This window comes from Ovis aries, chromosome 17 (assembly GCF_016772045.2).
Source record: "Ovis aries strain OAR_USU_Benz2616 breed Rambouillet chromosome 17, ARS-UI_Ramb_v3.0, whole genome shotgun sequence".
In the NCBI taxonomy this organism is placed as follows: domain Eukaryota; kingdom Metazoa; phylum Chordata; class Mammalia; order Artiodactyla; family Bovidae; genus Ovis; species Ovis aries.
In genome coordinates, this window is record NC_056070.1 from 37,360,728 (window position 1) to 37,374,667 (window position 13,940).

The 13,940-nt window shown below is 38.3% G+C and overlaps 1 protein-coding gene and 1 pseudogene across 4 annotated transcripts in view; one reads left to right on the top strand and one right to left on the bottom strand.

The window, feature by feature from the left end:
- The window catches only part of FSTL5 (follistatin like 5), a 937,018-nt gene that overhangs the window by 881,086 nt on the left and 41,992 nt on the right, over nucleotides 1-13,940 (top strand). The gene's annotated exons all lie outside the window — the stretch shown is intronic.
- On the bottom strand, nucleotides 1,170-11,865 carry LOC105602808 (translocon-associated protein subunit beta-like; annotated as a pseudogene).

Genomic DNA, 13,940 nt, shown 5'->3' on the forward strand with positions numbered 1-13,940 from the left:
TAGCCCCACCATCATTGAGGGTAAATAACTAACATGCTCATAACCATTCTGCAACCATTCTCTCTATCACATCCAGTACAATATTTAATTAGTTACATAAGATATTCAATACTTTATTATAAAATAGGCTTTGTATTAGATGATTTTGCCCAACTGTGGTCAAAGTTAAGTGTTCTGAGTCCTTCTAAGTTCGGCTCAGACAGTAAAGAATCTGCCTGCATGCAGAAGACTTGGGTTCGATCTCTTGGTTAAGAAGATCCCCAGGAGAAGGGAATGGCTACCCACTCCAATATTCTTGCCTGGGGAATCTTACCTGGATGACCGTGAACAGAGGAGCCTTGTGGGCCACAGCCCATGAGATCATAAAGAGTAGGACATGATAAGCAGCTAACACTTTCCTTCTCACAGATTAAGCTATACTTTTTGGTAGGTTAGGGCTAGTCAATTCATTTTGACTTCATTTACTTCCATAAACACATTGTAAGTTAAAAGAATCTGTATTTGTAGTTTCCATGTAACTGTTAGTGTTGTCTAAAATGCTCTTTCTGATCCTGATTTGGATCCTCTTAAGTTACATCAATCTCCTAGACAAACTCAAACACTCTAATTCATGCAATTTTTTTTAATTCTTTTGTCATTTATGATGGCATTCTCCTCAAAATTTACATCTTGTTTTTTTGTTTTTGTTTTTTCCCCCATGGTGGCATTTGTTTTTATTAGAATACCCCATATGGCAAGAGCTTTCCTAAGCCAGCACAGAGACTGGGTAGCCTCCTAGGGTCCCACAGCTTTCATCTTATCTTCCACTCTCTTTTGAGACTGGAGGGCAGGGGATGGGGGTGGTGTCAGGAAGTCTCCAAAGCGCCTGCTTCTGAACCCCCAAGAGAGTTCACATTGCCAGCAACATATCCCAGGACACATCAGTGGTACACCATAGGGACTAAGGATCAAGCTAGTTTTTGAAGGCATTCCTGTTTCTATGGATTCATGATGGAACCAAGGAGGCTCTCACAGACTCCCACATGATCCTTCACTCTGTTTGAGAGCAGGCAGGATCCAGGAGAAGGTGGCCAAGGGTCAAGGGAGAAAAGATGGCATTGAGATACCCTTGGGAGTCTGGAAAGCACCTGGATTTCTGGGGAAGGGAGAGCCATGGAAGCCCCACTCGGTTATTTTTTGGTTTGGGGGATGTCATATTTCCTCTTGCTGTAGTACCATGACTGCAGGGGGATGTCCACTGAAGGGAGAGTCTTGACCCAAAAAGCTACGCAGTCCAGGAAATGGGGGGGAAAATCTACAATTCAACTATGCTGAGCCAGGATTTCTCCCCGTTCAGGTGCACTGATAAAGTCCATCACTATGGGCCTATTCTCTTGGGCCAGGTAAGGAATAGTTGCTGAGGTGAAGCTGAAATAACCAGCCTTGAGAGGATGCAGGGCCACGATGTGAGAGACATTGTTAGCAGTAGTAACCCAGTCCCATTGACTCCCTGGTGGCTCAGATGATAGGCGGGTCTCCCGCCTGCAGTGCGGGAGACCTGGGTTCTATCCCTGGGTTGGGAAGATCCCCTGGAGAAGGAAATGGCAACCCACTCTAGTACTCTTGCCTGGAAAATTCCATGCACTGAGGAGCCTGGTGGGCTATACAGTCCATGGGGTCGCAAAGAGTTGGACACGACTGAGCGACTTGGATTAATTAATTATTCCCAAGACAATGCTGAAGTCTTCTGGAAGGAAGGAATCATCAGGCAAGTCCACATCTCATGTAGCACTTGAGCCAACACCGTAGATATTGTACTGAAAGGTCAGGTCTCCCCTTCCACAGCACATCTGTTCAACAGTGATTTCGAGGCCAAAGCCTGGCTACTTTGTCTGCTTATGTAATGGCAAATAGAACGAACACCACAAACTCCAGCAGCCTCAGCATGCACACTCTATCCCCAGTCCCCCGAGACTTTTGGGAGCTGCCAAAATCACAAGCAGTATGTACTTCTTGTTAAAGGCATTCAGCCTCACAGCAAGTTTATTTATTTATTTCATGTGATTGTATTAAGCTTCAACTATTCACATGATGGACACTATGCTATGTTCCAATAGGAAACTAAGACTAGATTTTGTTTCATTTATACATATGTATGGAACTAGAGTTAATAAAAGTTACATTGTCTTAAAAATTTTATTGGAATGTAGTTGATTTATGATGCTTTGTTAGTATCAGGTGTACAGAAAGTGATTCAGTTATACATATACACGTATCAATTCATTTTCAGACTATATATAAGGTATCACCAAATATTGAGTAGGTTTCCCTGTGCTATAGAGTAGATCCTTGTTAATTATCTATTTTTAGATAGTAGTGTGCGTATGTTCATTCCAAGCTCCTCCTTTCCTCAAGTTTTCCCTTTGGTAACCATATATATATATTTTTTTTCCAAATCTGTGATTCTGTTTCTGTTTTGTACATATGCTTATGTATTATTTTTTTTAATTGTTTTTAAAAAGAACTCATACTTTGAAACTGTAAGAACATAGATTCAAATTTGGTGAATCACACTTACTGCAGGGTGAGTCTAAGCACATTAGTTTGCTAGAGGCTCTTCCTGCCCTCGTATTAGGTCTCAATTTTGCATAAGTTTTTTTCAAAATGAGTTATGATTACATTCAGTTCAGTTCAGTTCAGTTCAGTCGCTCAGTTGTGTCTGACTCTTTGCGAACCCATGAATCACAGCACGCCAAGCCTCCCTGTCCATCACCAGCTCCTGGAGTTCACTCAGATTCACGTCCATCAAGTCGGTGATGCCATCCAGCCATCTCATCCTCTGTCGTCGCCTTCTCCTCCTACCCCCAATCCCTCCCAACATCAGAGTCTTTTCCAGTGAGTCAACTCTTCGCATGAGGCGGCCAAAGTACTGGAGTTTCAGCTTTAGCATCATTCCTTCCAAAGAACACCCAGGGCTGATCTCCTTTAGAATGGACTGGTTGGATGTCCTTGCAGTCCAAAGGACTCTCAAGAGTCTTCTCCAACACCACAGTTCAAAAGCATCAATTTTTTAGCGCTCAACTTTGTTCACAGTCCAACTCTCACATCCATACATGACTACTGGAAAAACCATGGCCTTGACTAGTCAGACTTTGGTTTGCAAAGTAATATCTCTGCTTTTCAATATGTTATCTAGGTTGGTCATAACTTTTCTTCCAACGAGTAAGCATCTTTTAGTTTCATGGCTCCAATCACCATCTGCAGTGATTTTGGAGCCCAGAAAATAAAAGTCTGACACTGTTTCCACTGTTTCCCCATCTATTTCCCATGAAGTGATGGGACCAGATGCCATGATCTTCATTTTCTGAATGTTGAGCTTTAAGCCAGCTTTTTCACTCTCCTCTTTCACTTTCATCAAGAGGCTTTTAGTTCCTCTTCACTTTCTGCCATAAGGGTGGTGTCATCTGCATATCTGAGGTTATTGATATTTCTCCCAACAAGCTTGATTCCAGCTTATGCTTCTTCCAGTCCAGCGTTTCTCATGATGTACTCTGCATATAAGTTATATAAGCAGGGTGACAATATACACCCTTGATGTACTCCTTTTCCTATTTGGAACCAGTCTGTTGTTCCATGTCCAGTTCTAACTGTTCCTTCCTGACCTGCGTATGGGTTTCTCAAGAGGCAGGTCAGGTGGTCTGGTATTCCCATCTCTCTAAGAATTTTCCACAGTTTATTGTGATCCACACAGTCAAAGGCTTTGGCATAGTCAATAAAGCATGAATAGATGTTTTTCTGGAACTCTTTTGCTTTTTCCATGATCCAGCGGATGTTGGCAATTCGATTTCTGGTTCCTCTGCCTTTACTAAAACCAGCTTGAACATCTACAAGTTCACGGTTCACATATTGCTGAAGCCTGGCTTGGAGAATTTTGAGCATTATTTTACTAGCATGAGATGGATGATTACATTACTGTAGAGCAAATTTCAGCTATATTTGAGCTCATTCCAGAATTTCCTCTATGAGAGCGCTCTTCTTTCTCTTTTTTTCATTTAAGATATTTATATTGGATATCCTATTATTTAAAAATGAAAGTCTATTATTGGTTTCCTTATGTCTAAAATACACATATTACCTGCTTCACACTATTTTGTTGATTGTAAGATTTTATGTAGTTTCTGGCACGTAGTAAGTGATTAATAAATGCTGCTTCTTTTTGCCTTGGGATGATGTTTTTTTTTTTTTTTTGGTCATATTGTCTCCTAAAATAGTTACATTAATGAACACTCAGTAAATATTTGTTGTTAAAAAATGCTGCACTTAGTAATGTTTCTTTGGCATGGTTATTCCTCATAAAAGAAAATATGTGCCCAGTTTGTAGCTTGCTGATAATTTCCCCATGGCTTTAGGTGCTGTGGAAGAGAGTAAACACTTATCAGTTACTTGTGTAACATTGTATGGAGACAGATCAGTTGAAGATTTTTTGATTACTTGAGACAGCTCAAGGGTAACACCAAACCTATAAGATTGCCATCTAAGAATTTTTCTCAGAGTTCCTTAGATTATGGCAGTTATAAGTAGGGCGATTCACTTATTCAGTCTGGGCATCCATCTCTACAGCTTGCACAAATCCTCATCTTCTCTAAGTGCTATGAAGAGAAAACTCACTAGAACCTTTCTTACAGGGAAGCCTTTATGTCATTTAGGATTTGACTAAAACATGTGATTGAAGAAACCTTCAACGCAGGACACGCTGTCATTATTCTAAGGTCTAAAGAATCTTTTTTTGTTTTCTTCTCTCTCAGGTAGATTTCATTATAAATCTCCTAGATTGTTTGCTTGAGATTTATGTCTTTCATGCCATTCTGAAAATCCTCGAGAGACATTTACTCAATACATGTTTTGGTTCAAAGTGTGCATATTGTAGTTGATATTTCATTAGAAATATCATTAATTAGAAATATTTCATTGATATTTCATTAGATTCATCAGTTTTAATTTAGCATCAATGTAGTGTACAGCAATGTTGAAGAACTGATAAGATTTATAAGTAAATTAGAACACTACCTACTCCATGACTAGTATTTTTCAAAAAAGAGTAATTCTTCTTTTAAATGAAATTTATCAAATTGTAACACAATGAAGAACAAAGTCATCTGCAGTTGACGTTTAGTATATTTAGTAATTGACTTATAAAACTCAGGAAGACTTGTTTATTTGTTTATTTTAATATTGGTGCTGTAGAGAGAGTAAATCATACTCTTTAGCAAACAGGAAATAGAGGCTCAAAACCAAGAATAGTTTGTTGCTTTTTGTTTTTGTGTTTTTTTTTTTTTCTTGTCAGTCGTGAGCAATAATGATGCTTTACACAACTGCTGTGAGCTCTGTTGAGAGTCTTATCTTTGGCCAAAATAATTTAGAGGAAAACCGTTCTGTAACAAAGATCACATGCAAGAATTCCAGATAAATACTTGTCAAATGGATTACTGGGGAATTTTTGAAATGTTACTATCAAAGTAGTCAATAAATCTGCATGCTTATTATGTAATGACTACCAAGCAGGCAAAGGCTTGAATATTCTCAAAATGTATTCCTCAGTTGACTAGGAATATCAGTATGTTCCCCCAAACAAGTTAAAAAAAATAAGCTCCCACAGTTATTTCTGTTAGGATCAATATGCACCACTGTAAATGTCAATCCTATAGTGTAAGACATCTCAGACCCTTTAAAATAAAACACTACTAGTGGTTGAAATCACAGCCATGATAGAGACCTTCATTTCCTCAAGGCTGAAAGGAAAATGCGGTAAAGGCAACAATCTACAAAATAAGAAGACATCAAGATGTGACATCTGGCAGGTCCTGAAGGAGGTCAGTATTTTGAACAGAATGAACAAATCACCAGCATAGAAGGACGTTCATTAGAAAACTCAGAACAGCTTGAGGAAAACAAGATAGAACCCATTCTGTTTGTAAATGAGATTGTCAGAGACTTACTGTGGGTGGAAGGAGAAAGAAAACAAATACATTATCAAGAAGCCAGATATGCAATCATTCTTGCTGTGTTCTCTGCAGAACAATGGAAGGAACAAAGATCTGTATGTTGGTGAATTCCTTGCAGAGTCAGTAATGACATGCTCATTTGCAATGTGTTCTTTGGAACATTTAGCTGTTCTTTTTGCTACTTAAAAAGGAAAAAATAAAATAAAAGGTAGCCTTGTCATTGTGAGATGACATGCTGAGTCACCTTATTCTTTGCCAAGACAAATAATATGAGCAGATATTGTACTGTTTGGCATTATCTGTATCTGTCAGGACCTGCAGCTTCTGAAAATGGCAATAATCCATCTTTAATCACTTGTAGAACGTATGTCAGAATCAACTCATTCTGGCCATTTCTTTGAGAACTTTCCTGACACAATTCTTAGATGCACAAAAGGATAGCTCTACAACTCAGTGCATGTCTAAATTAATTTTTGATTGATACAAACTTGAAAGTGTCAATTGGTTTCAATTACCCTGTGTGTACATATGTTTTACATAGCTCGGCTGTGTGTGCATTAAATAATCACGGCTTCTGTTAGCAGATGTACATAGGCTGTCACATGTTCTAACAGATTGGTGCCTCTGTGCTATCAGTTGTCATATAGTTTTTAAATCACTTTACAAATAATTGATCTTTACTAAACATTTAATTTTGCAAGGCAATGTGCTTTCTCGATGTTATGCTGCTATTAAATTTTGGAACTAGGTTGCGTATGGACACAGTATTGTTTGAATGCTGAGTCTGAGTGTTTTTGAACACTTGGTTCTGCTGGCTGATGACACTCCATGCCCCCTACCCACCCACTCCCCCAACACACATATATACACACTAAGCTCTATTTATAATTTGCCTTTACTTACTCCTAATCTCTTCTTGTTCCATTTTGTGGAGAGATGCTGAACTATTATTTGTATTTTAAATACATTTCTGATACTTGTTTTATGGGACATTTTTGTAGACATGTTCTTTGTTAATCTATAAAAAAATAGCATATTATAATATAGGGAGAAAAAAAAACAAATACATTATCAAGTCATCCAGATATGTAATCACTCTTGCTGTGTTCTCTGCAAAATAAAAAAGAGGGGATTTTGAATCAATTAATTGAATTATACTTAATCAACTAAATTATGTTGATTATAATGTATGTTTAATGCTTAAATCACTTCCAGTAGAAAACAAGCCTGTTCATTCCCTATTTTCATCATCATTTGAGAGATTCCTTCATAGCTGCCAGTCTGTTAAATACTCTGTGATCAATATTTGTCCTCACTATGAAATGTTACTGGGATAAGCCTTAGAAAGGATGCATTTCAAGTATGAGAGAAAAGAATTACTTAACAAAATCTGTTTTGTTTTGTTTCTAATCTATTGTATCAGAGTAGACTGCTTATCTCTTTCAAAGCATTGCTTTCTATATGATAATTAACTATTCTATAAAAAATTCAAGCATCTGGAGTATAGTAATAATTCATAATGTAGATCTATCAATTTAATTTTACTTTTGAAACTTAGTCCAGTAATGATATATTTTAATTCAATTCACTTATCTTTTGTTCATTTACATTTATGAATTGCAGAACTGAAAAATAACCTCTGGTGGTAGTTAGACATTTGTGAATTTTTTTCATAGGACTTTGTAAAAGTATCATTCTATAACTATATACAATGCTAACTGGGCAGCCTATTTTCTTTATCATCAACAAGAAATAAAAGGGCAATTAGAAAGCTCCATATGAAAGATTTTAGATAAAGTATTTTGTTGAATTGTATATTCATTTTCACCACCAATGCAATCAGTGCAATGAGCTGCTCACTTATTTCAAAGTTGCGATTTTTATTTCTCTCTGGTACATTATGAACATAAGAGATTTAAAAAAATAAATAAGTAGAGACTTTGACCCATTTAAAGGCAAATGTGAAAAATCTCAGAGACTTCTAGGCAGGAAATTACCTCAGATACCTTGACATTATCCCATTTTTATAAACAGCTATTTGAGTTAAATTCTCTTACATCCACAGACCTCTACCAACATTTTTCTGCACCTTCCTTGCCTCTAATGAAACTTCATTCTCATTGAGGCAACGTTTGCACATGTACCTGGCATTCTCATTCTGAGCAGCCTTGATGTGCCAGGGCCTTGGAGAAGCTATTTGCCTTCACTATCATTGGTCCTAATTCAACATGAGAAAAAAAAAAGCCCCCCATTTAGCAATGTATAATCCTCCATCTCAATTCCATCCCTTTAAGCTTGTCTTATTTGTTGTTATCTCACAGCATCTAAGCTCAGCCTGAGCAATAACTCCTCTGGAGGCCAAATCTTGCAGAGTGATTTCTGCTTCCATGTGGACAGCTCACCCTCCATGTCACTCCCCAGTTTCACAAGATCAACACAAGCTCTAAATTCTGGTTTCAAAAATATATATTCTTTTTTTTTTTAGTTTTTTATTTTTAAATTTTAATATCTTTAATTCTTACATGCATTCCCAAACATGAACCCCCCTCCCACCTCCCTCCCCATAACATCTCTCTGGGTCATCCCCATGCACCAGCCCCTAGCATGCTGCATCCTGCGTCAGACATAGACTGGCGATTCAATTCTTACATGATAGTATACATGTTAGAATGTCATTCTCCCAAATCATCCCACCCTCTCCCTCTCCCTCTGAGTCCAAAGGTCCGTTATACACATCTGTGTCTCTTTCCCTGTCTTGCATACAGGGTCGTCATTGCCATCTTCCTAAATTCCATATATATGTGTTAGTATACTGTATTGGTGTTTTTCTTTCTGGCTTACTTCACTCTGTATAATCGGCTCCAGTTTCATCCATCTCATCAGAACTGATTCAAATGAATTCTTTTTAACGGCTGAGTAATACTCCATTGTGTATATGTACCACAGCTTTCTTATCCATTCATCTGCTGATGGACATCTAGGTTGTTTCCATGTCCTGGCTATTATAAATAGTGCTGCGATGAACATTGGGGTACATGTGTCTCTTTCAATTCTGGTTTCCTCGGTATGTATGCCCAGCAGTGGGATTGCTGGGTCATAAGGTAGTTCTATTTGCAATTTTTTAAGGAATCTCCACACTGTTCTCCATAGTGGCTGTACTAGTTTGCATTCCCACCAACAGTGTAGGAGGGTTCCCTTTTCTCCACACCCTCTCCAGCATTTATTGCTTGCAGATTTTTGGATCACAGCCATTCTGACTGGTGTAAATATATATTCTTATTTGTCAAATTGTCTCAGTTACTATATTGCATTTGGAACCAAGTCAAAGCTTCCAAGGTAGTAATAATCCTCATTAACTTTAAAAGAAATTATCATTGGATTATGTCCATTTGTGATCTAGTTCTTTTCACCCTTGCTAGCTGCTACTTCCTAATATTCATCTTGTGCTTTAGACACTCTGCTCACTAGGCTTCTACTATGCAAAATTTTCTTATCTGTCACTGTCTCTATACCTAATCTCCTCTGTTAAATTTATTCCAGCTCCTCAAAATTATACTTTCAGAGAATTCCATGAAAGTTTTATGATAGCAGAATGATTTTTCAAAAATTATTTGTTCACATATTTGTCTTCACCATCAGAGTCAGGTGCTGAGTAACAGAATCATTGTCTGTTATTGTATTCTTACTCCAACACTGAGCTCACTGCCTGGCACATGGTGCCAATTCAGAATGCTCTAAGGGAAGGATTGAATTTAATTAATAGAAGTTATTTGAAACTACTTCAGGAACTTTCTGCTGCAAGATTGAAATTACTCAGGAAAAGCTTTTACTTTATTTCTGTCTCAAGTAAAAGTTAATCCTCCTAATTATTTAAGAAAGAGTAAAATGTCCCAATTCTTTGACAGGCTCAATCTGATCATCTGTAGGCAAAGATAGGATGAGATGGAGAGAGTTGATAGAGAAAACTTTAACACATAGGTTTTAATGAGGACTGACCCTCAAGTCTTCCAAAACTAGTAAAATAGCTTAATATATAAACATAGTCTGATGCATTATGGTAAGTGCTATAATAGATGTAAATCAAGACATTTCTAAGAGAAAGATAGGATGCAACCATTTTGGAGGGAAGAAGTAGCAGTAGCAGTAATGTGTACAGTGGATTTTGAAGAAATACCAGAATGTAAAGCTTGTGACATGAAAATGCTGGTGGATAGTTTGCCTAGAAAATTGAAAATGAGCTCACCCCTTTTCTAGGAACCATTAAAAAATGCTTGGTTTCTGACACCAGACAAGCAGACAATAGCCAAAATCACCTAAAGACTTGGAAGAATGTGGGAAAGAATACAGATCCCTTGAGAATGAAAAGCAGAAAGAGAAGAAAGGAATTTTCTAGATCTTTATCATATATAAAGGGGTATCATGGATGATTTCATGTTCTTATGGGGACCTGAGGGCTGGTAGTACTGCCGTTCCAACTAGGAGCATTCTGCTGTGTGTCCTCTGTATCAAGTTTTGACCCTATACAGATGTGTTCTTAAGCCTTTGCCTTCCTTTGGCAAGTAAACATCTTTTCATTTGCATTTGTTGTAGAATTTCTCTTAATCATGATTACCTTGAGACCATAACAAAAAGTTGAGTCTTAATAAATTGTCAGCCAAACAAGGGGAAATTCATGAGGGAGGTTGTTATAGACAGATGAAAGAGCATGTGCAGAAGCACACGTACATGACAAAACATGGAAGGCCTATTTTACATTCAGAAAAAACACAGTTTAAAAAGCTTTCCTGACTCCTTTGAGAAAGTCCAGTGTTTTTTTGTATGAAAAGTGAAAGTGAAGTCGCTCAGTCATGTCTGACGTTTTGCGACCCCATGGAGAATGTTGCCTACTAGTCTCCTCCGTCCATAGGATTTTCCAGGCAAGAATACTGGAGTGGGTTGCCATTTCCTTCTCCAGGAAATCTTCCCAACCCAGGGATTTAACCTGGGTCTCCCACATTGTAGGCAGACACTTTATCATCTGAGCCACCAGGGAAGTCATTAGGTTCACACATGCACCATGGGTAGACATGCACCATGATCAGAAATACGCCATGGACAAATAGACACCATGAACAGATATGCATGAGGGACAGACACAAAGGATAGGCACAGGCACAATGGATAGACAGAGATATCACGATCAGATGTATATCATGGGCAGATAGCTCTCCCAGGCCTGCCTGGCTGTCTCCCCATTTTTTCTCACAAGTGTTTCTCCTAATATAAATTTCTTGCACAATGCTTCATATGGATTGCAGCCCACCAGGCTCCTCCGTCCACGAGATATTCCAGGCAATTGGGTCGCCATTTCCTTCTCCAGGGGATCTTCCACCCCAGGGATCGAACCTGAGTCTCCTGCACTGCAGGCAGATTCTTTACCAACTGAGCTACAAGGGGAGCCTTTATTCTGTATGGTAGAAGTATAAAGTATTGTATTCATTGACCAATTTGAATAGCCTTTCTGAGAGTTGCCAGGGAATGGGCTAGTTTTAATTCTTTACTATGAAGACTGAACTTCTTAAATAACAATAATTCATTGCTTTTGTTGAAAATTTGTCATAGTCATGATATGACATTCTAATCAGAATTTATCTTTATGTACAGTTTATATGCATGTGTCTTATTCTGGGTCTTTTGAAAAGTAGATATGAAGCATTGTGCAAGAAATTTATATTAGGAGAAGTACTTGTGAGAACAATGGGGAGACAGCCAGGCAGGCCTGGGAGAGCTATCTGCCCATGATATACATCTGATCGTGATATCTCTGTCTATCCATTGTGTCTATGGTGTCTATGTCTATCCATTGTGTCTGTTTGTCCACGGTGTATTTCCGATTATGCTGCATGTCTACCAATGGTGCATGTGTGAGTCTAAGTGAAAAAGAATGGTCTGCAAGAAAATTAGTTTGGGCAAAGCATCTTAGACTACCTTACAGCCCAAGGAAGATTTAACAATGCCACTGGAAGTCCTGGAGCCAAAACCCCCACTTAGAGATGGCTCACATCAGTAGAAATGAGCCTGATTTACTACTGTAAATACTGTAAATACTACTGTAAATACTACTGTAAATACTCAGCGATTGGCTCAGAGAAGCCTGTGAACAACACGATCATTTCACAAAGGCAGCTGTGGAGTTCAAGGCACAGCAGCTGAGACTTCAGTCAGTTAAACTCCCCACAGCAGAAGAACTGATTATTCTCATGTCTGATGTAATTTGTGCAAAATATTAAAGTCAGCTTCTACTATTAAATATTTAGCATTTAACTTAGGAGTTTTCTTATTTCTAGCTAAACTATACATGTAGATTTATAAAGTCTACCTAGTAGTAAAGCCTGGTTTTCTTAACATGATTTTTGGTAAAGAATGTAAGTCCTTTAAAAAACCACATTTTGCCGAATTCTCTGAGACAGTTGGCAAACATTTTAACTGAGACCTGGGTTTGATTCCTGGGTTGGGAAGATCCCCTGGAGAAGGAAATGGCAATCCACTCCAGTATTCTTGCCTGGAGAATCCGATGGACAGAGAAGCCGGCAGGCTACAGTCTGTGGGGTTGCAAGAGTTGGACACTACTTAGCAACTAAAGTACTACCAGAGACCATTGGGTAACTGACTAAATAATATAAAAATTTAGTTTCCAGTCACTCATAGCCAGAGATCAAAGAAAGTATGATTGCTTAATTCTATTCCATTCAACGGAGAAGGCAATGGCACCCCACTCCAGTACTCTTGCCTGGAAAATCCCATGGACGGAGGAGCCTGGTAGGCTGAAGTCCATGGGGTCGCTGAGAGTTGGACACAACTCAGTGACTTCACTTTCACTCTTCACTTTCATACATTGGAGAAGGAAATGGAAACCCACTCCAGTGTGTCCTCAAACTTGAAGAGCAAAGGTGAATGTCATAGAAATTAACTTGGACTAATTTCTGTGCTAAAAATATCCACCTTAATACTGGCTACAAGGTTCTGCCTTTCTTTCAAGACCCACATCGAATTGTGCCTGTTAGTTCTAAGGAATTTTCCCAAATTTTTACTGGTCTATCCCCTAACTGTATCTCTGTGCATGTCCTAAATTCTCAAAACTGATTATGATTTACAGCCATTAAAGCTACATTACATTTTTTTTTAATATCAGAGGATTTTGTTTATCCTTACACTCTCCCTAGATATTAAGCTTCTTGAAGTAAGCTAGTAGAACCTGTAAAACCATTCACTTTATGCAATTCCTAACAGATAATGGCTATTAAATAAATGTTATATGAACAGAATTACTATAAATAGTTAACTCATCTTAGTAAGCTGAATCTCTGCATATAGTGAAGAACATGAAGATATACAAACATCTATAAGTTATACAAAATGTAATATTAAGCAAAATAGATTGATATACTAGCTAGAAAATAGGGTATTTTTTTTCCTTTAAGTACTTTTTCTGGCACCTTTTGATGGTTTATAATCTTAAACATTCCAAAATAGTTAACAGTTTTTTTCCATCTATGTGCCAATACATCAGTTCAGTTCAGTTCAGTTCAGTTGCTCAGTCATGTCCAACTCTTTGCGACCCCATGAATTGCAGCATGCCAGGCCTCCCTGTCCATCACAAACTCCCGGAGTTCACTCAGATTCATGTCCATCGAGTCAGTGATGCCATCCAGCCATCTCATCCTCTGTCGTCCCCTTCTCCTCCTGCCCCCAATCCCTTCCAGCATCAGGGTCTTTTCCAATGAGTCAGCTCTTTGCATGAGGTGGCCAAAGTACTGGAGTTTCAGCTTATAGAGCGTAAAAAATGCCAGGGACAGGGAAGGACAGGGAAGCCTAGTGTGCTGCAGTCCAGGGGGTCACAAAGAGTTGTACATGACTGAGCAACTAGATAACAACAACCAATTAAAAAAAAAATTTTTTTTTAATTATTTCTCTACATAC